The sequence below is a fragment of the Gopherus flavomarginatus genome, chromosome 5 (genome assembly GCF_025201925.1).
Source record: "Gopherus flavomarginatus isolate rGopFla2 chromosome 5, rGopFla2.mat.asm, whole genome shotgun sequence".
Taxonomy (NCBI): domain Eukaryota; kingdom Metazoa; phylum Chordata; order Testudines; family Testudinidae; genus Gopherus; species Gopherus flavomarginatus.
Genome location: NC_066621.1, coordinates 92,348,204 through 92,375,628, shown reverse-complemented (window position 1 = coordinate 92,375,628; position 27,425 = coordinate 92,348,204). Strand labels below are relative to the sequence as shown.

At 45.8% G+C, this 27,425-nt stretch overlaps 1 protein-coding gene across 4 annotated transcripts in view; it reads left to right on the top strand.

Moving 5' to 3' along the window:
- Positions 1–439: 439 nt before the first annotated feature.
- The window catches only part of SLC8A3 (solute carrier family 8 member A3), a 214,254-nt gene continuing 187,268 nt past the window's right edge, over positions 440–27,425 (top strand). For all 4 annotated transcript variants that reach the window (XM_050953470.1, XM_050953467.1, XM_050953468.1 and 1 more), the window contains exon 1: positions 440–921. The gene's annotated coding sequence lies outside the window, so the exon portion shown is untranslated. The remainder of the gene's footprint in view (positions 922–27,425) is intronic.

Below are 27,425 nucleotides of genomic sequence, written 5' to 3'. Positions count from 1 at the left end.
GGCTATATTTAATCTCTCAGATGTGTTTGGCAGATACTTTAAATTTAAGATTTACAATCAATATCTTTTGATCTGAAGATGAGCTCCTGGTATCCCTCAGTCTTCTGACTGAAATATACAAGGTACAAAGTCAAGTCAATAAACTTAGAGGCTCCAGTGGTGATCTCTGTTCAATCAGCCTGTGTGAAATTAATAAAGCTGGTCTGTCTGTATTTATTTTGGACAGGGTTTGTCTGTGGGTTTATTGTGATTTTTTTTCTTTAAACAATCTGGAAACCTCCCCCGCCCCCAATTCAGAAGAATAAATATGCATGCCTTGTAATTCTGTTGCAGTTCTTGCGCCCAGCTGATAGGGTGACGTGCAGTTTGGAGGCTTGGAGATTGGCTTTTTGATTTGGCTTCTTACTGCAGTTGTGCAAACCTCGTTGTCTCTCAGAAGTCAGGCTCAGCGGCTTGCCTGGTGCTGTGATGCTGGAAAGCCTCAGCTGAGCCCCGATGGTGTGAGAGAGAAGGGGGAAGCCCGGCAGATTCGATTGCAATTGGGGCACAATCCAATTTTTCCTCTTCAATCTCCATTCATCCTCCTCTTCATTCTTCCCCTGCCCACATCTCCCCGCCCCAAACTATATTGCACATCCCAGGAGATCAAGGCTGGTGGATTTATCAACATTCAACCACCCCTCCCTGCCCCCCGCCCCCGATTTCCCGATGTACTTCCCCACTCACCCTGACAGCTGCAAAAGAGAGCAGAGGTTTTTTAGCAAGCGAGGCAAGTTGGACTGACATGCAAAGGAGGACCCCGCGCCCCTCCCCAGTCAGTGATTAACCAGCAGATGCAATGAGCTCTCTTTAAGAACCAGCAGGATCTGTACTGGGGAGCAACCTGCTCCCCCCCGGAAGTCAGAAAGGCAACCAGGAGGGGTAAGTAAGGGGGCTCTATCCCCGCACTGTAGGAAATGCAGGGCGTGTGGTTAAGTTTCCTGCTATGAAGCGGGTCCTGATTTATTGCATGCGAATTCCCACTGAGGTGTAGTGGGGTGGTGCGGGGGACAGGGGTCTCGCTGTAAGAGCATCCAGCAGAGAAGGGGTTTTAACACTGTAAACCCGGACAGATTTGTCACAATCGTGCCGTTTTCCTGCCCCCCTGTCTGTGTGTACACGTACAGCTGGAGATAAGCCGCCTGCTGCAGCTTCGCATCCCGGCGCGAGCAGCCTCTCTCTGCGCTTGGGCCATGCGAAGAAGCGGGGGGCGTTTTGCAAGGCAGGGGAGCTGCTGTTTCCATGCTCCGGGGTGCTCGGATAACGTGGCTCTGTTTCCCTCCCCTCTGTAATAATATGTTTCGGGGACCAGGAGCTTTCCGGGGGAGGGGGGATGGGTCCAATCTACAATAACAACAAGCCGGCGGCAGCTGAGAGGGAAAACGCTCAGCCCGAGGAGCAGTTGCAGACCCAATCCCGGGCTTCAAGGCGAACGTGCGGAGAGCCCGGCAGCTCCTATGCAAAAGCGAGCGGCGGAGGCTGTAGGGCAGAAGAGGCAGTTTCCAGTGTCCCCTCCCCGGGTTGGGGTGGGGAGAGGAGCGGAGCGGGCACGTTAGCCGGAGTAAATGCCTCTAATGCAGTGCTATAAATGTCTTGCTTTTCAGCGCCCGACTCGGGCTAGGGAAGCAATGCGAAGGGGCAGCGGGCAGTTTGCACAGCGGCTGAAATCGGCCAGGTGCAATTTCCCCTAGGACATAAAAAAGCTTGCAACAGCGTCGGTGAATCTCTCTGGCTGCAGGCGAGAGCGTTTTATTTTAGTTTATTCCTGGGAGGCGGGGTGGCACACGAAAAGCCCCCACAAGAATCGGGAGCAGGATTGTTATGATTCCTTCGAAGGGAAAGGAAGCCCTGGAAGCCCCCGGTGTGTCTGCCTGGCTGGCTCTCGGCGTGTGCGATTAATCTCGCACAGCTGTTGTGCTCCATCCACTTGTGCTGAGATCTTGTTTACCTCGGTTTTCAAATATAGCTACTGCGCCATGCTCTTCCCTAAATAGGGCAAGGGCAGTTTACTTTGTAGTAGGAGACAAGCTGGGATTTCTGCTCTTCGGAAGGGGGTTACCCTGCTGCCCTCATGGTTTCTTATGCCTTGATCTCCCTTCCCCAACAGGGAGCGGGGACCAGCCAAATACTGCCAAGCATAGGAAGACATAGGACTTTTTTCTGTACCCTTTTTAACAATGGTTTCTTCCAGCCCCCACAATCCTCTGAACACACACACACAATTTGACCTAAATGTTTAATAATATTATACTCCCCCTCCCTTCCTTTTTTATTTTATTTTTTTCCCCACCAATAAGTCTCCCCCTGGATCTGAAATCAAACACCTGTACATCAAAAAAAGTGACATGCACATTTTTCTCAAGCTGAACTGCAGTGTAGTAATGGGGTTCTTGGCTTGCTTGGGATATCCTGGGGGCTTGTTTTTAGGGTTAACCTCCCCAAATGTACTTAAAAAATTAAGGGGAGGTGGCGTGTGTGTGTGTATCCTATAATGGCCTTTTTGTTGGGAGTGTGAGAAGATACATTTCTATTCACATCATCCTCTCCTGATATCTATTAGGGGAAAGGACAATTTTGCTGAGCCATTTTTGATTCTAAGAGGAGGTCCTAAAAGACAGAGCAATGGGAGACTGTGGGCAACCTCTAGCCAACATCTCCCCATTCAAAAGCTTTCATCTGTTCAGCTCTTGCTGCCTGCTGTTGAAGCCAAGGGAGAGCAGGAGCTAGCTGTAGGGGATCATTACACCTCACAGGCCTTGTAGATAATTTGTAGGCTTGGTGCAATGGGGAAAGGAGAGGCAGCTTTCAAATGTGATGTTAACAATCAGAGCAAGTTTCTAACTTTTCCCCATCTGCAGCTGGTTTACAGGCATTTTATTTGCCTTTCGTGCAATTTTAGTAATGAAGGTAATTCGTGTTTGGTAACTCATGTGCTTGCATGTAAGCTTGGTGGTTGTCTGTGGCAATAATTTTTGTTCCCTGGGTAGAAGTAATGAGTTAGAAGGAGAGAGGGCATAAACCCTCTATTAAAGAATATATGGCTCAGGAAAGAGGAGGTGTTTATCTTATTAGAGCTGTGACATGGGAGCTGGGACTCCTGATTTCTCTTCTCCACTCTGCCACTAACTTGTAGTATGAGCTGGGGCAAGTCCCTCAACCTCCTTTTTTCTTAGTTTACCTATCTGGGTATAATAAATGGGTATAATATCTACTGCATGGAGATGGGAGTTGAGGCTTAGTTACCTGATATTTATAAAGCACTTCTGCTCCTCAGATAAAAGGTGAAATCTATCCAAACAGAAATATCTTAGTCTAATAACCCATAACCCCAATTAACATAGTTTCAAAATCAAAAACACCCAAACATGCTGTCCCAGACTTGGCACCAGCATGCATCACCAAGGGCTTGTGGTTAAGGTGCTGCAGTAGAACTTGGAAGACATGGGTTAACTCCTTGCCTCTGCCATAGGTTTAATGTTGGATCTTGTGCAAGTCACTTAATCTCTCTGCAGCTCAGTTCCCTATCTGCAAAACAGAGATAATGACATTTCCCTACCTCCCATCAAGTTTGCAAGGATAAATTCATTTAAAGCTGGTAAGGTTCTCAGATACTAGGATTAAGGGGGCCACATATCTATCAAGAAATGGGCATGCACAGCAGCACTTGCACTATTCAATATTCAGAATAAATAGCCCACTTATATGTAAAGCGACAACTTAGATTATGACAAGTAGTGGTCCCAATACTCCTATCCAGACTGGATAGTCCATTATGTTTTGGATCATGCAAACACTCTCCACTGTTCCAAACACCAATCTTCAGAATTACGCCACTAGGATATTACACTTGTATTCTAAGTATTGTGGAATCCTTGGGTCATGTGAACAGTATACCATATCCCAGATGCTTTTCTGTTGGTGCACTGAGCATGTGCAAGAGTGTGAGTTGCCCAGTACAATCTGTAGTCAAAATAATAGACTTGACTTGTTGAGGAATGCTATACGTGTCCCTTGCAGACAAGTGAATCGTTTGAAATGCTGCTCCTGAATTTTCTTATCTTTGTATTTCAAAGGTTGTGGAAAAAAACTGTAAGTATATGACAGGGATGGATTTGGCTGAGTATGTTTCTATTTTTTTTTTCTCTGAAACACAGGTATTGAAGCTGGATGGAGATGGTCTGAGAGTCTATGGCAAATCCTACTGCTGGTTAAAAGGTGGTTTGCTAAGGGATTTGACTAGGCCATTGACTTCTCTTGTGTTTTGATTTCCTGTGTATCCATACAATTGGACAGCTTCAGAAAGTCCTGGCTGAATAAGACATTCTCCCTTTCCAAGGATAGGAAGTGTTATAATTGAGTGTGTCAGCACTTTTTAGGGAAACCACATTAAAATGAATTCTTCCTCCATAACAATATTTTAAAACCAAGGTTTATAAATATAAATGGATTATCTGTTGTTCAGTCAAAATACAGCAATCCCCTCCATCCCAAAACATCCTGAATAACCAAGGAGCCTTTTTAAAAACATTTTTGCATGTTTGTACAATCAAAAATGGCTTTGCCTGCCAAATTTAATTTGTTTTTTCAATCAGGTGGTAATATGATCTAATTCTGTATTAAAAATAAATAAAGGAAATTAAATTACACAAAGAGGGGGAGGGGAAATCTCAGATGTTAAAGTGGAAAAACCTCTGAAGCCAGGAAATTCATAGTTGAGATACTCCGGCATCCAATCACCCCTCTGTGTCCAGGTAACTTCACAGTTGTTACTGTTTGTATATCATTTATATTACAGTAACTGCTAGAGGCATTAGCCAGGTTGGGTGCCCATGTTGCTAAGTGCTATACAAACATGTAGTCAATGACAATGTGCATCCTGAAGAGCTTCTGTATTTAATTCTGGATGTTGGGCAGGGGGCGGGGCAGGTGGTTGGAATTTAGTGGCCGGGATCAATGCTCTGAGATCGATCCACCAGCGGTCGGTTTAGTGGGTCTAGTGAAGACCTGCAAATTGACAGCAGATCGTTCTCCAGTCGACCCCTGTACTCTACGTCCGACAAGAAGAGTAAGGTAAGTTGATCGGAGAGTTTCTCCTGTCGACCCCCACGCAGTGTAGACCCCGCGGTAACTTGACCTAAGGTACGTCGACTCCAGCTACGTTATTAAGGGAGGTATTTGACCCTTTAGAGCTTCCTTACAATAGTTTTTGCTAACAAAAAAACCCCTAAACCCACCAACTAGCACTTGCCATACTAATGATAAAGATAGCTTTTTCTAGAGCTTCCATTTTCATTTACTGGCAGGTTATTTTAAGATAGCACAATGATCTCGTTCCATTTGTTACTGTGGCACTAGTACCCTGCCAGGAGGCATAGATCAGCATTCACATCACACTCTCTGTCAGTGCCGGGCCAGGAAAGCCAATGATCCGGCCAGTGGACCAAATTTGGTGATGAACCCTGGTCACGTGCCACCTGAGGCACATTGCGCATGTGCTAAGTGGAGGAGTACCCAGCCTCCTTTCATCTGAGCCACCCAGCTACAAGTACAGGCAGAGACATGGTGGTCAAACAGCAGTTAACAAGATTAATATCTTGTACATCTGAAGGGCTTTTTATCCAGAAAGGTTTTAAAGAGCTTTAAGGCTAGATCCACAAAAGGATTTAGGCTCTATGTCCAACGTTTAGGTGCCACTGAGATCCTCAAAACCCCTAATCAGTTGCCACCTAACACTCTAGGTTCCTAAAATCCCTTGGCATCCGAGTTTCTAACAGTGAGCATGAGTACAGCCACCTCAGTCGTGGCACTTGGGTACCCATCTCGTACCTAAACCCCAGCAGGATCCTCAAACTAGGCAACCCCCAACCCATGAGGCCTGATCCAGTAGGCAGTCTTAGAGTATGCCTAAACCCACACAAAATGGCCTGGCTGTGGTGGGATGAGAGGGTGGAGGCAGTAACAACCTCCTTTAGCCCAGTGGTTAGGGCACTCAACTGAGAGGTGGAAGACCTGCTTTCAGATCTCTGTTCCATGCATGTAGCGAGAGAGAGAGCATTGTAGCCGCGTCTCCCACATCAATGCTCGCTCTCTCTCCTCTGGATGTGTGGAGCAGAGATCTGAATGCGGGTCTTCCACCTCTCAGGTGAGTGCCCTAATTGCTGGGCTGTAGAGCTCACTCCTTGGCCCAATGCATATTTATTTATTTATACACGGTGGAACAGCTTTGGTGGGAAAGATGGAGATCTCATAGTCCAGAATATCGCATAGTCCTGTTACTAAAACACTCACATGAGAACTGAATGGGTTCCAATCCCTGCTCCACATCAGGCAGAGGGGAGAATTGGACCTGGGTCTCCCAAATCCTGGGTGAGTGCTCTAACTCTCTTCCATGCAAAATACTGCCTGACTCAACCCAAGCAAAGATAGATGCCTCCCTCCAGCCCAGATTTAGGTGCCTGACTCCCTGGGTGGTGGGCGGGAGGGCTTTACAACCTACCCCTTTTTCTTGGCATTTCCTACTAGCTAGCTTAGGCAAGTCCCCCACTTGGCATGCTGCCTTTTGTGGATCCCAAACGTCTTAGGCACCTAACTTTCCTAATGCATTGTATAGGGTGTTAGCTGTTGCATTGCCTAAGTCCCTTTTGTGGATCAAGCCCTTGGAAAGAATATACTCTTAGGAATCCCTTCAGTTTCCACATTGATAAGCAGCCACCTCTGGAGCATGACTTGGCAGCTGTTTAACAGCACAAAGCAATGCTCTACAGCTGTTTAGGTAGTAATGTAGAATACTGCTGTGACAGACTGACAATATCTTGTGATATACCGAAGAAACCTTACGGAATTTAGATAAGCTTTACTGAGTTCAGTTTACCCCTGTTGAATTAGGGTTAACACCTTTGGGGTACATTGTATTAAAAACACAGTTGTGTATTTGTTATTGTGTAATTCTGGTACCTTTTCTAGTAGGGAGGGGGGATGCTAATATACTACTTCTGTTCTCAACTGTTTGAAGACATCCCCCGCGGGAAGATATTCATACACCAGAGACATACAAACAAAGACTTCTGGGTTTTCTTCCTGACCCAGCATATGAACAGGGCTCTTGCTCCACAGAGTGCCTTGAATCCTTAGGGGCAGCCAGACAGTGGCGGCTGCTGGCTGAGGGCCTAGCTCTGAAGGTAGCAGCATAGAACTAAGAGTGACAATTGCATACCATACCATGGCATCCTTACTTCTGCGCTGTTGCTGGCAGAGGTGCTGCCTTCAGAAGTGAGTGGTTGGAGAGCGGCGGCTGCTGACTGGGAGCTCAGATCTGAAGGCAGCGCCGCCACCAGCAACAGTGAAGTAAGGGTGGCAATACTGCGACCTCCCTGCAATAACCTTGTGACCCCCCCCACACACACACACTCACTCCATTTTGGGTCAGGACCCGTACAATTACTCCACTATGAAATTTCAGTTTTAAATATCTGAAATAATGAAATGTATGATTTTTAAAATCCTATGACCGTGAAATTAACCAAAATGGACCATGAATTTGGTAGGGCCCTACTGAGACACATGCTAAGAAGTTTGTAGTTTCTTTTATTGTTTTAAATGTTTTTTCTCTGTAATGCTTTTTACCTTAAGAATACAATAGGCTGTAAGTGTGGCAACTTGCATATGTAGCAATTACACTGATATCTGTCTCTGAAGAGAAAACAAGCAGGAGTCCTAAGGTAACCTCTTTGTGCTGGGAATGACACAGTGAAGGCAGGGAACTATCCAACCTGGAAACACCCCAGTCAGAAGGGAGAGAGACTGGTGTCTTCACCCAAGAGAGGCCACAGCCGGGGAACTGAAAGCCAAGAGTGGTGGCCTTACAGACCACTGGGGAGGAGGGAAATCCAGGTGCAGTTGCCCTGAACTGTGACAACTTCATTAAACACAAGCTACAGAGAGAACTTAATGAGACAGATTGTAATAATCTCAGTCGGGAACTTTGGCTATAATGCTGAGATGAACAGCCCCTATTATTACTAAAATTATTATGGGGGGTCTCCTAAAAACCAGAAACCATTAGGTCTTTCCCCTTTTTGGAAAGGAGAGACCCTCCAGTAGCACAGTATCCCATAACATTGTACCAATTCCACACTGGATAAGTATTTATCCAGGGGGAAATGTGCCACCTACTAAATTACCAGCACCACTCCGTAAGCACTCTGTATTTCCATGCTGATCTTCCTTCCATGTTTGAGATCTAATAAAATCACAGTCTGTGGTTGTATGCCTGTGAGGTGAGCAGCAGAAACCACCAATTTGGTCAACTTAATGTATTCTCCGTACATACACACACATCATATATCATTTGAAAGCCTATTATGTCTACTTTAAGATGAGGATCTTTCAAGTGGTACCATAGAAACAGTGATAAACACTTACACCATCAATATGTTAAAATGACTTCTTTGAAATATTTGCATTCATTTGTTAGTTTAATGACTCTGTATTATTTTAAGACATCAAATTGGATTTCTTTGTGACCTCAAAAGAAGCAACAATCTAAAGGGTAAAACAAAATCTAATAATAAATTTGTGCATGTATCATTGAAATGTAATAGCACAGGTGACATTTCTAGTCAATATCATTCTCATCATCTTGTTCACCACTCTGATTTCTGTCGAGAGTGCGTGGGATACCACAGTCTTCATTGCCTTGGCATATACTCAGTTCTATGCAGGGAAGATTGTTCTCACTTCAGACTAAGTTGATTCTCCAGTGATCCCTAAAGGTGTAGGCACAAATACGGTCTTGTAGAAGCTCAAGTGCCATTGGGCTCTTGAAAAATACAGAAAATAGCTCATCATCCCCATTTTTCCATCCATGTTGCTTGCAAAGGTGATCCAATATTTAGTTAAGCTATGTGCGAAGAAATCCAAAGCTTTGTCAAAATGTTCTTTTGGCATGCTCTTCAAAACTGCCCTCACATGGTGGAAGTTTGGCCAGTGACTTGTCCTTTTTGATGGCTAGATTGAGGTTCAAGCAACCCCAGCATCTGTGGGTCATCTTTTCTGTCTCGCTCTGGTCATACAGCACTTCTACCAACTTCCTTTCTGCAGAAATTGTGGCTTCTCCATCCGTCTCTCCCAAATTGGCAAAATCTCTGAAGTGATAAATTCCCTTTGTTTTGACAACATTAAACACACATTTTTTCCCCCCAAAACCAAATAGGGGTGGCTCAGAGTCACATTCTGTTAATGCATGTACAGCAGGAAGTATGTTGCAGAAGTCAGGAGTGAGTGCATCACAAATTGCATGCACAGGTATGAAGCGATACTTGTCAGTTGGGCTGGTTATGGTGCCCATTTCTGTCTACATTTTATCTATGGATTCTATTTTTGGAAAGTTTTGAACAGCAAGGACTAAAACAGCTGTATCAGGAGACCTAATTACTAGGGTTATTTTGACACCCAGAGGCCCAAAAGCTATATTGGCACGTACAGCATGCAGAAGCATCCTTGTTTCCATAGGTGCCTCTCTACTAGGGGAATGCTTGACACCCCCACACTCTGCCCCAGGGTTGCCCCCACTCCACCCCTTCCCCCAAGGCCCCGCCTCTTTCCACCACTCACCCTGAGCACACCCTATCCCCACTTCTCCCCCTCCCTCCCAGTGCCTCCTGCATGCAGGGGAACAGCTGGGAGGGAGGGGGAGGAGTTGATCAGTGGGGCCACCTGTGGGTGGGAGATGCTTGGGGTGGGGGGGAGGAGCTTGGCTGCCAGTGGGTGCTTAGCACTCACTAATTTTTTTCCATGGGTTCTCCGGTCCTGGAACACCCATGGAGTTGGCAACTATGCTTGTGTCCCCTTCCTCTTGAGTACTATACAAGTTTAGGCTTCTTCAACCACCTGTAGTGGTAGTGGGCTTTGCTACTTCACTGTTGGAAAAGCATCCAGCAAGGAGTGTTTTTGTTTTGGGTGTGTGCCTACTCTCAAGAGCAGTTTGGACCATGTATTCACAGAGGAATTTTACACGTGGTGGCTTGTTAAATGCCACATTTGGAAACTTTTTTTCTTGGAGGCACAGGGTGTTCACCAATCATCTGATATTTCTTGCTTTCAACCTTAGATCCTGTTTGGTGTTGTCATTCTGCAGTTTTCAGAGGTACTGTTTGTTTGATTACAGAATTACTTTTGCCAAATTCCTTTAGGACCTTCCTCAAATTCTCAGCAGCCAGTTCATTGAATGTGTGGAGTTTGTCTCCAGCCATCATTTGTATGACAACCATGGCATCTCTGATGTACACTGTGCTTACTGTGTTGCATAGTGTGACCGAGTGCTGGCTAGGAAACCCTGAGCCACACCTCTGTCATGCCAGCTTCAATCAGGAAAGGGGAATTGGAGCTGGCTGAGTAAGCCCAGCCCTAAGTGGCAAATGGAACAGCTGCTGGCCTTGTTAGCCAGGAGCTACATAAAGGTTGGCAGGAAGGAAGCCAGGGGGAGGGGAAAGGGAGTTAAAGGCCACGCTCCCCTGCTGGCTGTAAGCCTGATGCTGTCTGTAGCTACAACAGTGGTGGGCAAACTTTTTGACCTGAGGGCCACATCGGGGTTGCAAAACTGTATGGAGGGCTGGGTAGGGAAGACTGTGCCTCCCCAAACAGCCTGGTCCTTGCCCCCTCCCACTTCCCATCCCCTCACTGCCCCCCTCAGAATACCCAACCCATCCAATCCCTCCTGCTCCTTGTCCCCAGACTGCCCCATCCCAGGACTCCCCCGGACCTCTCACCTTATCCAACCCCCCTTCTCCCTGTCCCCAGACTGCCCCATCCCAGGACTCCCCCGGACCTCTCACCTTATCCAACCCCCCTTCTCCCTGTCCCCAGACTGCCCCATCCCAGGACTCCTCCAGACCTCTCACCTTATCCAACCCCCCTTCTCCCTGTCCCCTGACTGCCCCGACCCCTATCCACACCCCTGCCCCCTGACAGGCCCCCGGGACTCCCATACTCCATCCAACCCCCGGTCCCCTGGCTGCTGGACTGCATGTAATGTGCTCTTCTTGCCTCTGAACTGAAAGGCGTGAACTTTGTCTTCAATACTTCTTGTAAGGCCATTTCTTTCTCTTAGCTTTTGCATATTCATAATATGAAGCTGTGTATTGTAATCTCTAACACTAATCTATGCATAAGGGTTACTGAATTTAAAAATCTAATTGCTAGAATATTTCAAAGGCTAGTATGGCATGCATAGGCAATTACAAATTAAAACCTTCTACCAGGCAGACTACAAACTACGTTATATGTACAAAACCTTTTAAACTGAGACGCATTATACAGTATTAGGAATTCCTGTATATTTATATCTATCCGCTGTGCAAAACTATGGGTATGCAATCTACAGCTGTACAACCTTCTGGGAGAGACTGATCTGGCCCACAACTCTCAACTGAAAATATAGAAAACTGTTATAATCCCTTGAGATACTTTGACAACTAACAGTTGAGAGGGGTAGCCGTGTTAGTCTGGATCTGTAAAAAGCAACAAAGAGTCCTGTGGCACCTTATAGACTAATACCAATACATCTGTTAGTCTATAAGGTGCCACAGGACTCTTTGCATATTCTTAGTTGTCAAAAGCAACAATGTGAAAACATTTCATCTTAGTATTATTTAAAGATGTTGATATTTACCATTTTTGTCATGAGCTAAATAGCTTCATCAGTTCTGGAAAAAAATAGTTCCCCATGCAAAACCCATACAAATCTTTTAATGCATTGTCATCTGGTAGCTTTGACCAATATGACACTTATACAGTGAAATTGCAAAAAAGGACACTTTCTTATTATGAGTACCATTGTTTCCCCTCACCTACAGGCTTATGGCACCAGTTGACAGCTGCACATCATACTTTTAGGTACATTTAGATGAGGTAAGCTTTTGAATGATATATGATTTGGGGGTACATTAAACTCCCAAAATATGTCCCTTTTTGGAGAATTGCCACTTGCCTATGTAGAGTAGATTTATAGGGTATGGGTAAAATGTACCCCGATGCAGCAGATCAGCACAAGGAGTGCTAAATCTTAAAAACAAGGCTGAAGTGGAATGTAAGGGGAACATACTCCTTGTACTGTCCCACTGCAAATGGGGAAGGTACGTTCCCAGACAAATTTAGTCACTGTCCTTAAAATTGTGTTTATAAAAAAAAAATTGAATGGGGGGAAATTTAGAGGATTACTGAAGATTTAAAAGGAACATTGAAAGGGCAAGATATGTTAAGGTAAGGTAAGACTTAAACAAAAACTTCCCCAAACCTCTGAGAAATATTGGAAAGTGTGAAAATGCAGTTAAGGTATCCCAAATAACTTTAACGCTCCCTTCCTATCCTCCCCGTAATCTGCACCCTTGAATATGGGTGAGTTTAAGGCCTCATCTAATCTTGGACACTGAGTTAATGGTGCCAGTGGGAGGTCAGTTTCCTATAGTAGATAGACTTTAAAGTCCTCCTTATGACAACTGCTAAGTTAGTTCTGCGGTAGGTGACTAGCTCAAGGGTGCAAGCAGATTACAAGGGTGCAGGGCAGCTCCTGGATTATTAAGGGCTTCAAAGGTTTGTAGCAAATAACTTCAACATTTTAAATATAATGCCTTCCCCAAAACACACGAAGGGATTGATCTTTGTGAAGGATAGGAGAATAAAACAAATGCAGAGTTTCTAGGCCAAGCCATCTTTGAGATATGATATGCCAAAAAGACTTAGATTTTCCAAAATGGGGTGAAAAAAAAATCACATTTTAATCTTACTGTCATAGGTCTGAAATTCCTTGTCTGACTCACCTCAAATGAGGCTCAACATGAACCTTGTTCATATCTAGTCTCTCCCACACCTTCCAACAGCACGGGATTGCTCCTTACATGTGTATCTCAAGTGCTTCAAATGGTTCACTCTTGACTTGCCCTGTTGCCCACCATAACTCAGTGTGCTTGGTCACCTTGGGTATGTATACACTGCAGTTAAATACCCGGGGCTGGCCTGTGAAGCTGTAAAATTGTGGTGTAGACATTCAGGCTTGGGCTGGAGCCTGAGCTCTGGGACCCTCTCCCCTTGCGAGGACCCAGAGCTTTCAACACCACAATTTTGCAGCCCGAGACCCGCAAACCTGCCAGCTAACACAGGCCAGCTGTAGGTGTTTGGAGGGGAATGTCTACACTGCAGTTAGACTGCTTCAAACCATTCCACTTGCGGTGACCCTGAAGGCTGTGCAGAAGCATCAACTGGTACAACACACAGCGGCGAATATCTGACAGTAGGTAACTGAGGAGAATGTTTCACATTTGTGCTCCGCCCCTCTTACAATTATTGATCTGCTTTAAAGACTTAGGGTCAAGTACCCTGCAGGTGTAAATGTAACACCACTGATTTAAATGGAGTTGTACCCATTTATGCCAGTGGAAAATTTGGCTCCTACTCATAACTCAAATGCTGGCATGTAGGATGAATATCGAGTGACCTCTGGACCTCACCTATTTCTCTTCACACTTGCTGAGAACACCACGATCAACAGGGATGTCACAGCTGTCAGAGTCCAGGACGAAGCACTGTACGGCTGGGAGTTGTGTGTTTTTGGTAGGGGTTGGGGTGTTGGATCGGGGCCTTGCTACCAGGGATCAGGCTGAATTCAAGTCTAGCCATCTTCAGAGCACAATGCAAGTTGTGGCTCTCCGGGCAATGCTCCTCTCTCAAGGAAGGAGGCTGGTGATATTGTGCCCAAAAGGGAAATGTCCAGTGGCCTGTTGATAGTGCTTTTATTTTTACTTTGATAATCTTCATGCAAGAATGATCCTTCAGAAACTTGGGTTCTGACAGACAAGGGCAGAGACTATAGCCCTAGTCAGACAGCACAGATGCTTGTACTAATGCTTGCAGTTGGCACCTGAGTGCTATGGCGATGGGCGCATTAGAAACTGGAAGATGAGTCTTCTTGTTCTCTTGTAAATTACTCTCACTCTCCAGGCATCTTTTTTCCTTGCGTTAAACGTGAAGGATAGTTTCAGGCTCGCTATTTCTCATTATGTTCTCTTTTTTCTATCTTAAATAATCCATCTAGCCAAACCCAACCTGACTGATGCTGCCCTCACTGTGACACTGAGCACACAACATGCTGCATGAAAATCTGGCTTTGTGGGTGAATGCAGTTTGAGCAGTGACCCTCCTAGCATCCCTGCTAAAAATAAAACTCTTCCCTTCTAGCAGTATTGGGGTTGCTTTTAATAGGTAGCCAGTCTCACCGCAGGGCTTAACTTCTGAGAATGCTGGGAGCTGGCTCATCTTTGGGAAGCTGCACTGCGGTAATGAGGGTGAGGATGTTCATCTGCAGCAGGTGCACCTCAGTTGCTCCCTAAAAACTGCCAGATCGCCCAGTTACATGATAGGTAATGTTCTGCATTTCGTAGCCTTTGTGCAGCATACATCTGTGTTTCTCTAACCACCCAGCCTCCTCGATACTCCTTCATCCAGCTCTATCTTCCCAGTTACATAAACCTCATGGTACCCTTGATTGTTGCCTCAACAAGCAACTCAACCTTCTGCCAGCTGCCTCCTCCCTTTAACAGCCTCCACACAGCGTTCCAAATCAGTGCCCCTCTCGGCTGCTGGTTAGCTGTCCCTCTCAAAGGAAAATAGATATTGCTATGCTAGATCACACCAATGGCTGGACACTGTTCAGAACTAGATGCTTCATTATAGGAGCCTTTACATCTTCCTCTAAGCTGCAGTAAAATTCCTATAGCTGCAGATATTTGTTCATAACCCAAGGAAGCTAGTGGTTGGCTTATGTTCTGGAGAGTGGGGGTTGATACATCATATTTGTATTATCCTAGCTAGGGAAACTGTGGATAGTTTTAATATTCAGATACATATTGAACCCTTTTTTGAATCCCACCAAGCTCTTTGTCTTCATTTATATTGTGGCAATGAATTACACAGGCTTTATGCTATTTTGTTTTTAATTCAGCCACTTCCAGGATCCCAGATAAAAAGCCCAGAGCCTACGTGCTTCTCCATTCTGTTTCCCTTGGACAAATCTTGATACCAGTCCCAACTCTCAGCACCTCCATCTACAAATCCTACCTTTTCAGGAGTCCTCCACCTGGATATTATGCTGTAATTTAGGCTTAAAGTGAATTATGAATAAGGCTATGATTTTATCATGAGTATTTTTAGTAAAAATCAGGGACAGGTCACGGGCAAAAAACAAACAAACAAACAAACAAAAACTCACAGAAGCCGTGACCTGTCCCTGACTTTTACTAAAAACATCCCTAACAAAATGGGCTATGTGGCGACCCTTCAGAAAGGTACGCTCCAGCAGCTCTGCCTTGCTATTTTCTGAGCCACCCCATTTGCATGCCCAGTTCAGCAGGTGAAGCCCTGTGTCTGGGGGCACCACAGCTACGAAGAGGGCATGACGTTTGGGGGAGAAGCTGAGCTAGCACAGTCTGTCATTGCCCGTCCACCCAAAAGTCAGGGCCCATCCAAATTTCCACTCCTAGCCACACCACTGCAATGAAGCTAGGGGAGTCTCTGAATTCTTCTTTGAGTAAACCTGGGACAGAGGCTAGACCCACGTCGGGCAGTCCTCGATTCCCCACTGGCCTCGAGGCCTCTGGCTCAACTTGATGGAGTAGCCTGTCCCATTTGGAGCAGGCCTCCCCGAATGTCTGGATGCCCTCCACACTGGAGGCACTGCAGGCGGCCTGGGATATTATGTCCATGCTGGTACCAGGAGCATCGCTGATGTCAGCCCCGTGCTCCAGAGGCAAGTCACTGCTGGGATCTCCACAGTCGCCTTCGGCTCGGTACGGTCTCGGTCGAGGGAACATTCCCGACGCCATTCGCCACCCAGCAACCGTTCAGGGCGATGTCCACATTGATTGCCCTTGGCGCCAACCAAGCTGTCTGGTTGGGTTCTGTCTGACTGAGACTCTCGGCACCACTCTGCCTCAAGGACTGAGGCAGATGTCGCCAAATGTTCTTGTCTCAGAAGGGCTATTGCAGCCAGTCATGGCACAAACGTCTACATCGTTCTCGTTCAGTGTCCTGCTTCAGGACCCCACCACAGCACCACTTCCGCAGCCCTGGGCGTCGATCACCGGTGTCTCGCTGTCGTGGGTCTGCCTTCCGGAGCCGATTGAGGAGCAGCTATTACTGACGGTACTGGTCCTCCACATTAGGATTGTGGTCCCATGGTTGGCATCACTCCTGGTGCCGCCACTCCTCCCGGTCCAGGGACAGCAGCAGGTCGTATGTCAGCCTAGCCTCCCTTCGTAGTTGTCCATCAATGGGTCAGGCCAGCCAGGCCGAACAGCCGGCTCCACTGGTGCTACAGCAGGTGCAGTGGCACTGGGCCCCATGGCTGGCCCAGTGGTACCAATGGGCACTGTGGCCACCGACGCAGTCCCGAGTGGGGGCTTGCTTGGTGGCCAGAGCCTCAGAAGGACCTTTCGCCTCCCTCTGCAGACCTCTGAGGAAGGAGTTAGTGAGATGTACATCCTCAGCACTGTGCCCGGAAACCGACCAGGTGGTGGACTCTCTCGTGCAGGGCACACCCAAAGTACCACGCTGGCCTCCTCACCCTCCCCGGATGAGGTGATTACAGCCCCTTCCTCCTGCAGGAGGACTTTAGGGCCCACCAAGAACTCTTAAAAAGGGTGGCATCAAACCTCCACCTCCAAGCAGAGGATATGGAGGAGCCCTTGGACTCCCTGTTTAATGTGCTGTTTTCTTTGGCACCAGGTAGAGTGGCCTTGCCTCTCCACGAAGGGGTGGCGAAACTTTCAAATGCCCTGTGGCAAACCCTGGCCTCATTGGCCCCCATCTCTAAGAGAGTGGAATGCAAGTATTTTGTACCCACCAAGGGGCATGAATACTTATACACCCACCCTGCTCCTAACTCCCTGGTGGTCGAGTGGGTCAACCACAGGGAATGGCAGGGCCAGCCAGCCTCTACCCCGAAAAATAAAAATTCAAGGAGGCTGGACTCTTTTGGAAGGAAAATGTATTTGTTCTCGAGCTTCCAATTATGGATGGTGAACCACCAGGCTCTCCTGGGCCAGTATGAGTTCAATCAGTTGGGCTCCCTGCCCAAGTTTGAGGACTCCCTCCAGCTGTGTGACAGGAAGGAGTTCAAAGCGATGGTGGAACAGGGTACAGTGGCTGCCAGGGCAACTCTGCAGGCAGCCTCAGATGCAGCGGACTCGGTTGCATGGTCCATGGCCTCTGTGGTGTCCATGAGAAGGTCATCATGGCTCCTGCCCTCTGGGCTGTTCTGCAGGGAGGTCTGCACCTCGCTGGACCTTTCATTTGATGGCAAAGCTCTGTTTGCGGAACAAACGGATACAAAGCTGCATGGCCTGAAAGACTCCCGCACGACTCTCCAGACTTTGGGTCTCCATGTTCTGGCTCCGTCTAAACCCAAGTTCAAGCTGCAGCAGACTCCCACTCAGGCCACCCACCCAAAATATGAGACCACTTATAAGAAGTTGCAGGATTATAAGAGGCACCCACAGAGGCAGTCTCCACCTGCCCCCCAGCCTGGGTCCTCCAAGGGCAAGCAAGTGGGGGGAAAAGACGGTTTTGACGGAATGCCCAGGGGCACCCTGCCAGTTCTCATCAGGGATCCACCCTCAATAAAGCTTCCCTTCCCCAATCAATTGTATGCTTTCCTCCCGGAGTGGTCGTGGCTGACCGAGGACGGATGAGTCCTCAACACCAACTCCCAGGGCTACACCCTCCAGTTTACTTCCTCCACTCCCATCCCTCCTGGGGGACTCCTCGCACGAGGCTCTGCTCGAACAGGAGGTGGGGCGGCTCCTGGGCCTAGGAGTAGTGGAAGCAGTACCCAGGGAGTTCAAGGGCAAGGGGTACTACTCCCCCTATTTCCTTATCCTGAAGGCCAAAGGGGGGCTCAGGCCCATCTTGGACCTGCGAGTCCTGAACCAGTACATGGTGAAGCTCAAGTTCCGCATGGTCTCCCTGGCCTCCATCATCCCCTCCCTGGGGACTGGTACACCGCCCTTGATCTGCAGGACGTGTACTTCCACGTTCATATATTGGAGGGGCAGGAACACTACCAATTTATGGTTCTCCCGTTTGGCCTGTCCACTGCCCCCAGGGTATTCACGAATGTATGTTGGTGGTGGCGGCCTTATCTTCCCCTATCTGGACGACTGGTTGGTCAAGGGCAGCTCCCAGTTGCAGGTGCGGGATCACATGGCGCTCCTTCTCATAGACTCATAGACTCTAGGACTGGAAGGGACCTCAAGAGATCATCGAGTCCAGTCCCCTGCCCTCATGGCAGGACCAAATACTGTCTAGACCATCCCTAATAGACATTTATCTAACCTACTCTTAAATATCTCCAGAGGTGGAGATTCCACAACTTCCCTAGGCAATCTATTCCAGTGTTTAACTACCCTGACAGTTAGGAACTTTTTCCTAATGTCCAATCTAAATCTCCCTTGCTGCAGTTTAAGCCCATTGCTTCTTGTTCTATCATTGGAGGCTAAGGTGAACAAGTTTTCTCCCTCCTCCTGATGACACCCTTTTAGATACCTGAAAACTGCTATCATGTCCCCTCTCAGTCTTCTCTTTTCCAAACTAAACAATCCCAATTCCTTCAGCCTTCCTTCATAGGTCATGTTTTCAAGACCTTTAATCATTCTTGTTGCTCTTCTCTGGACCCTCTCCAATTTCTCCACATCTTTCTTGAAATGCGGTGCCCAGAACTGGACACAATACTCCAGTTGAGGCCTAACCAGCGCAGAGTAAAGCGGAAGAATGACTTCTCGTGTCTTGTTTACAACACACCTGTTAATGCATCCCAGAATCATGTTTGCTTTTTTTGCAACAGTATCACACTGTTGACTCATATTAAGCTTGTGGTCCACTATGACCCCTAGATCTCTTTCTGCCATACTCCTTCCTAGACAGTCTCTTCCTATTCTGTATGTGTGAAACTGATTGTTCCTTCCTAGGTGAAGCACTTTGCATTTATCTTTATTGAACTTCATCCTGTTTACCTCAGACCATTTCTCCAATTTGTCCAGATCATTTTGAATTTTGACCCTGTCCTCCAAAGCAGTTGCAATCCCTCCCAGTTTGGTATCGTCCGCAAACTTAATAAGCGTACTTTCTATGCCAACATCTAAATCGTTGATGAAGATATTGGACAGAACTGGTCCCAAAACAGACCCCTGCAGAACCCCACTTGTTATACCTTTCCAGCAGGATTGGGAGCCATTAACAACTACTCTCTGAGTACGGTTATCCAGCCAGTTATGCACCCACCTTATAGTAACCCCATCTAAATTGTACTTTCCTAGCTTATCTATAAGAATATCATGCAAGACTGTATCAAATGCCTTACTAAAGTCTAGATATATCACATCCACCGCTTCTCCCTTATCCACAAGGCTCGTTATCCTATCAAAGAACGCTATCAGATTAGTTTGACACGATTTGTTCTTTACAAATCCATGCTGGCTATTCCCTATCACCTTACCACCTTCCAAGTGTTTGCAGATGATTTCTTTGATTACCTGCTCCATTATCTTCCCTGGCACAGAAGTTAAACTAACTGGTCTGTAGTTTCCTGGGTTGTTTTTATTTCCCTTTTTATAGATGGGCACTATATTTGCCCCCTTCCAGTCTTCTCGAATCTCCCCCGTTTCCCATGATTTCCCAAAGATAATAGCTAGAGGCTCAGATACCTCTTCTATTAACTCCTTGAGTATTCTAGGATGCATTTCATCAGGCCCTGGTGACTTGCAGGCATCTAACTTTTCTAAGTGATTTTTTACTTGCTCTTTCCTTATTTTCTCTTCTAAACCTACCCTCTTCCCGTAAGCATTCACTATACTAGACATTCCTTCGGACTTCTCAGTGAAGACCGAAACAAAGAAGTCATTAAGCATCTCTGCCATTTCCAAGTCTCCCGTTACTGTTTCCCCCTCCTCATTGAGCAGTGGGCCTACCCTGTCCTTAGTCTTCCCCTTGCTTCTAATGTATTGATAAAAAGTCTTCTTGTTTCCCTTTATTCCCATAGCTAGTTTGAGTTCATTTTGTGCCTTTGCTTTTCTAATCTTGCCTCTGCATTCCTGTGTTATTTGCCTATATTCATCCTTCGTGATCTGACCTAGTTTCCATTTTTTATATGATGCCTTTTTCTTTTGTAGGTCACGCAAGATCTCAAGGGTAAGCCAAGGTGGTCTTTTGCCACATTTTCTATCTTTCCTAACCATTGGAATAACTTGCTTTTGGGCCCTTAATAGCGTCCCTTTGAAAAACTGCCAGATTTCCTCAGTTGTTTTTCCCCTCAGTCTTAATTCCCATGGGACCTTGCCTATCAGCTCTCTGAGCTTACCAAAATCCGCCTTCCTGAAATCCATTGTCTCTATTCTGCTATACTCCCTTCTACCCTTCCTTAGAATTGCAAATTCTATGATTTCATGATCACTTTCACCCAAGCTTCCTTCTACTTTCAAATTCCCAACAAGTTCCTCCCTATTTGTTAAAATCAAGTCTAGAACAGCTTCCCCCCTAGTAGCTTTTTCAACTTTCTGAAATAGAAAGTTGTCTGCAATGCAGTCCAGGAACTTATTGGATAGTCTGTGCCCTGCAGTGTTATTTTCCCAACATATATCTGGATAGTTGAAGTCCCCCATCGCCACCAAATCTTGGGCTTTGGATGATTTTGTTAGTTGTTTGAAAAAAGCCTCATCCACCTCTTCCGCCTGATTAGGTGGCCTGTAGTAGACTCCCAGCACGACATCACCTGTGTTTTTACCCCTTTTAGCCTAACCCAGAGACTCTCCACCCTTCCGTCTCCTATATCCATCTCCACCTCAGTCCAAGTGTGTTCATTTTTAATATATAAGGCAACACCTCCTCCCTTTTTCCCCTGTCTATCCTTCCTGAGCAAACTATACCCATCCACACCAACATTCCAGTCATGTGTATTATCCCACCAAGTTTCCGTAATGCCAATAATGTCATAGTTGTATTTATTTATTAGCACTTCCAGTTCTTCCTGCTTATTACCCATACTTCTTGCATTTGTATAAAGGCATCTAAGATACTGGTTTGATCTTGCCTCCCAGCTTTGCCCTGACCCTCCTTCCTCTCTGCCATTATAGCCCGTGCTCCCTCCTGTTTCCAACCCATCTCCCAGGTCTTGTTCCCCACTTACCTGTGGGCTTTGCTCACCTGTCCCCGTCGAACCTAGTTTAAAGCCCTCCTTACTAGGTTAGCCAGTCTGTCCATGTGCACCACTCTGGGCCTGTTGGTAAACAACACCAAGTCCACATTAGTTCTGGTTCAGTGGATAGAGTTTATTGGGGCAGTCTTGGATGCCTTGTCGGCCAGAGCTTCCCTTCCACTGGACAGATTCGAGACCCTGAAAGGGCTTATTGACACGGTCATAAAGTTTCTGGTGACAACAGCCAGAGCGTGCCTCCAGCTCTTGGGTCACATGGTGGCGTGCAAGTATGTGGTCTGTCATGCCAGACTCAGGATGAGGCCCCACCAGCTCTGGTTGGCCTCAGAGTTCTTCCAGGCCAGGGACAGAATCACCTCCCTATGATGGTGGTGCTCCCGGAGAAACATGCTCCAAGTTCAGGGGCAGGGTCCCGTTGCTGGAGCTGGTGTCCACTACGTCGGACCTGGGATGGGGGGCCTATGTGGGGATCGTTCAGACCCAAGGTCTGTGGTCGTCTCAGGATCCGACCCTCTACATAAACGTCAAGGAGCTCAGGGCAGTACAGCTGGCGTCCATGGCCTTCTGTTCGCACCTGGAGGGCCGGGTGGTCAGGGTCCTCACGCACAACATGGTCTTGATGTTGTACATCAACAGGCAAGGCGGGGTCCGATCCTTCGCTGTGAAGCCCTCAGACTGGGGGATTTTTATATAGCCCACGACATCTGCCTACAGGCCTTCCATCTGCTGTCTCCATGCAGGTTAGCGATAGGCACACCCCAACCCCCGAGTCCTACGAGTGTCCCTCCTGGAGTGCCCAGGCCCTGCTTCACTGAACACTCACAGAACTCTCTGGGTCTCTACTCCCAAAAGCATAGTACACACCAGCTTACTAGTTTCACATCAGAATCACTGCTCTGCTTATTACACAGCATTTAGATGTGTTTATAGTGAAAACAAGAGTGTTTATTATCAAAGAACAGAGATTTAAATGATAGCAAGAATGAATATTGGAAACAAATGGTTATATATATATTAAAACAAAATCATCCCATGCTTCCTAGAGTCTAAACTAACAAGACGTTCCCCTGTTTCCTACAACGTATCTTACCCCACTTCCTTTCCCCAGCATTTTCAACCAGGATAGCTGACACCCTCCTTTCATAAGATCAAGCCTACAGGCAGCCTGTTTTCCTAGATTGAAGGATGCCTGGAGTACCTCCATGCCCCTAGTTATACCCCAGAAGTTCATTGTTTTTACTCATAAACGTGATAACCTCTCCTGTTTTTGTGTTTTCTTGCAGCACTTGCAATCTACTCATTAGCATTTGATTCAATATGCAAATAGACATCTATTGTACAATACGCAACCAGAGAGATAAGTAGCTTCCACTTCCTATCTGGACACATCTGCCTCAATGCACGCAACCTTTGTGTGACCTGCCTTTGACTACTGGGCCTTAGGAACGTAGTTATACGTAACTCCTTACACATTATCTGCCCAGACATTTTGCAATGAATGTAGTGACTAGTGTGAGGCATGCTTTGAGAGACCTTACATGACCCCTTTTGGTGAACTTACGGGAACCGTATGTAGTCCTGTGCCCTCTGTCAGTGAGCATCAACGGGTCCTGGGGTAACGGCAAGGAAGCGTCCAGGCCTTTTGTACTGGGAGATGGGGCTGCTGTTGTGGATGATTGAGGGTTTTCTGTATTTGTCCCGTTCAGTGCAGTCTTCTCTCATGATTCAGCCACTTCACATATCCAAGCAAATCTGGGGCTATTGAATTGAGATCCCCTTGCCCTTGCCAGTATGGAGTGGCATGTGATAGGGAAATTGGCTGGGGTAGGGAAAGGAATGGTAAGGATGGAAGAAGTGTGTGTGTGTGTGTGTGTGTGTGTGTGTGTGTGAGAGAGAGAGAATGAATTATGAAGGGGAGGTGGATGGAGGTTTCCTATTGAGCAATAGATGAAATTAAACGTTGTCAAGACTTAGAGCCTGATCTTCCGCTAATATAACTTGCTGTAACTTTATTGGCCCTAAGAGTCACCCCTATTTCCCATTGCATTCTGCAGCCGAACTTGAGGAGACAGCTAGGCTCTCGTGCCTCTCCAGGCCCGAAAGAGGTTTCTTATTGTATGGCCTCCGCACAAGGAGGCATTTTGGCAGAGGAAGGAGGGGGAAGAGACTGAGTGGTGTTTTTGAATATACTAATAATTCTTTACACCTCTGTAGGAGAGCGAGAACACCATTTTTATGATGGACTTTGTTAGGTGACTTAGAAATACGATATAGAACACCTTGCTCCTGAGGCTCTCCACATGCTTTACAAACATTTTGAGTTAAACTTCACAGCCCCCTGTGAGATAGGTCAGTATTATCCCTGAGTTGCAGATGGAAGAATTGAGGCACAGAAGTTAAGGTGTACATTTTCAAAGTGCAGGGGTGGGTGAGCTAATTTTAGAAACTTGGATCCATAGTTGGGGATGTGAATAGGAGGTCTGATTTTGGAATCCTTTGAAAATCAGGTCTTTTTTTAGGCAGCTGAGTTTGAAATCTTTGGCCTAAGCGACTTACCCAAGGTTTCACAGATTTCCTTTCTTCTGGAGAAGGAGGTAGTAGGATTTCACCAGAAGGCTGAAGTTGCTGGGGGAAATCATGTCAGATAGAGCCTGATTTTCAAAGGTACTTATATACCTATAGATGGATGTAGGCAACTAATGGGAAATTATTTCAATGGCAGGTTAGGTGCTTTTGAAAATTCCGCTAGATGCCTAACTGTATCTTCAGGTTTCTAAAGACCTTTGAAAATCTGGCCTATAGTGCTTCCCTTGGTGAGTTGAGAGACAGATTGAGGTTGTGAATTATCTGGAGGATGAAGGAAGTAATAGTAATGCTGCAAAGGGAAAAGCAGAAGGAAAAACATGTATGGAGATATTTACCCTGGTTGCCAACCATAGTGTAGGTTGTTTGCCCTTGACAAGACAGAGGGACAGCTGACCGGGAAGAAACCAAGGACAGACAATAACCCAGACCTGCAGTCTAAAGACAAACATCAAAAGAAAGAAGCAAGTGATCCTGTCTGATGAGACCCTATTGAAAAACAAATCCTAGCCTATCTATAACACAGCCAAAGAGAACAGAATGGCACTGCTTTTTGCATCCTATGAGAGATGTGACCAAAAAAATAGGAGGGTTGGGGGGGAGGGGAATCAAAGGCCTGAACAATGCTTCCACTTACTGTAATCACTGTAACAGCTGAGCTTCCACTTATTGTAGTCCATGTGATTGCTGCAATTACCGTATGATAAATCTGACTTCAATCTCTAGTAGATAATAGAGCTTATGTTAAGAGAGAGTCTGCAAACAACTAGTACATAAATGAACAAAGAACAGTAAGCAGCCTGGCCTTGTGAAGAATTAATCATGCTCAATTTAAAAAAACCTGAATTGCAAAATTAGCAGCTGAATAAAATTCAGTAGCTGTGACATCTGAACCTCAGTAAAGTACTGTATGCAAAGGGTAATGATAAAGGCTGCGTATTGAGCTTGGAGGTGCTGGTGTGGTGGAGTTTATGGATTGGTGTGAGAAAAACCAGTTTTAACATCTGTTTTAATGATCTGGAAGAGGGGCTAAACCAGCTAATTAAATTTGCAGATAATAGTAAACTAGGCGGTGGAGCTATGTGGATAACTGATCTTTCGGTTTGGTGGCCAAACCGAAAAATAAAGTAATAATAATTGGGGGTTGATCTGAAACCATTTTTTATTTTATTTTATTCATTAATACATTAATTTTGGTATACCGAAAACGTGGAAAAGTCATTTCATGTCAAATGAGATGTTTTCTTTGACCTGAAATGAATCTTTTAATTTTTGAGGGGTTTTCCTCCCTTAAAAATTTAATAAAATTGAATAAAAAGTCATTTGGGTAGAAAAGTTGAAATGTTTCATTTTGAAAATGTCCAAATGAAATGTTTGGACTTCTTCAGAATTTTGGGAGTGTGTTTTGTTTTTTTTTTCTTTCTTGAGGAAACAATTCAGCGAATTTGATACAGATTCACAAAATGTTTCATTTGACCTGGATCTGTATTTTTGGGAGGATGTGAGTGTGTTACAATTCTCAGTTTGAGAGTGTGACTCTCCAGTTTAAGCTGTAGAGACCCATGTTTTTAGCTAGGGCGTTCCCTCATTCAGTCCCTGGCATGTTGGCCAAGATGACAGTCTTCCATCACCCAAGCACCAGAGAAGATAGGCATGCAGTGGGGACAAAAATCTCTTAAATATCAACAATAAAATGAGATTGTCTGGAAAATTGCAGTTCAGTGTGTTTGGGACATCATCATAACCACCAAATCACCACCAAACCCAAATATACAGGACAGAGAGGAGGAGGAAGCAGGAAAGCAATAATGGCAAAATAGACTGTGGGATAACAGTGAATAGCAATTTTGACCTGAGCTTCAGAATGGTATGGCTCCAAAAAAAGCCAACGTATAGGTGACATCATTGTCATGGAACTGGGAAATGATGCTCCCTTTTTGAGGATCTGGTTCTGCACTACTAACATTGAGGGAGATTTGTCGCTGATGTCATAGGGAACAGGATCTGAGATGCTGGGCACTTGAATAATAGTAAGGTTATGACCAATTAGAAATGAGAGATCAAGACAAATGATTAAATGGCCGACTGGGGTAATTTATGAAGGAAAAATGAAAATAGGTGTGGTCTTGCCAAAGGATAACTGTGGAGGAAACAGCTGTTTACAAGTAGATGAAATATGTAAATTTCAAGAAGGGAGGACTGTTGAGTGTACCAAGACATGTATGAGACCTAGTAGCATGAATTTTCTTAATTTCTTCCTAAATATAAGGAAAGGGTCCCAAACCTGTGAGTTAATTAAATCATGTGATAGGGACCCAAGGAAGTAGTGCAAGTTCCATTCCTTGAGTAACTTAAAATTGGACTGGACAAAGTACTTGAAAATACCTTATGTTTAGGGAATGATGATTGAAGAGACTTCTTCCATCTCTGATTTCAGTACTTCAGAAATCCCTGCTAATTGGGCTTAGCCAGAACCTTTGTTAACCATTTCAGTGACTTCTTGTTTAGACAATTCTTAAAGCTCTTCAATTTACAGTAAGACTAAAATGCTATCCTTTTTTGTTGGCAGCAGTAGAATATTTCCAAAGATCAACCTTCTCACTCTTCCATTTCCTGTTTTCAGTCTCTTTCCATCACCCTATTCTTCCTACCATTGAGGTGCCACTTCTCTCTCCCCACAATCCAGGAAAATAGAGCAGTATGAGAAGTGGAATTTCTGTCCTGAGGAAAATTTCACATTTCTGGAGAAAAAAATTGTTTTGAATGGGAATGAAAAGTCAAAATTTGCCATGATGCAGAATTTTTCAAAAAAAATTTTTTTTTGAAGAACCAAAATGGAATTTCCTAGCTGCTCCCTGCCAGCCCAGACAGCTTCTTGGCTACGTGGCCAGTCTGGGGAGGTTGGCAGCTTGTCCACCCATGATTTGGGCTGGCAGGGAGCCAGCCCACCCAGGAAGCTGTCTGCCCAGATAACTGGTGTCGCTAGGCAGATTGCTCGCCAGGCAGCCAGGGAGCTGAGGAAAATGGGGGAAGTGTGGGAGCCTGGCAGGTGGGCAGCAGAGGTGTTGTGGATCTTGGGGTGAGGGTGGGTGCAGGCAATCAGGAAGCCTGGAGAGCCAGGCAGGGTGGTATGAAACCAAGCTGACAAGCCAGCCAGGTTTCATGTTTGCATAGAATGTTTAAGTTCCATAGAATCAGCATTTTCTAATGGAAGATTGTTCTGGTAGAAGACATTTGACATGATCTGCATCTGAAGAAGGGTGATGATCTTCTTGCACCCTACAGAGTGTGTTTCCAACTGGGGCTCATGTCTCTTGTCTGGGTGGAATAGGACTAGGTGGACTTTCAGAGAGCATCAGTTTTTAGCAAGATCCAGAGTAGGGTTTGGTCCAGGAGGCCTGATGATTTATAGATTAAAACAACAAAACTCTGAGTGCAATTACAATATCCACTGTCAATGGTTGTAAAGAGAGAGTGACCGCAACAGATGGGAATGAAGGTTAGGGGAGAGGAAGAGACAAGAGACCAGTTTATAGTGGCTCCAAGTTTT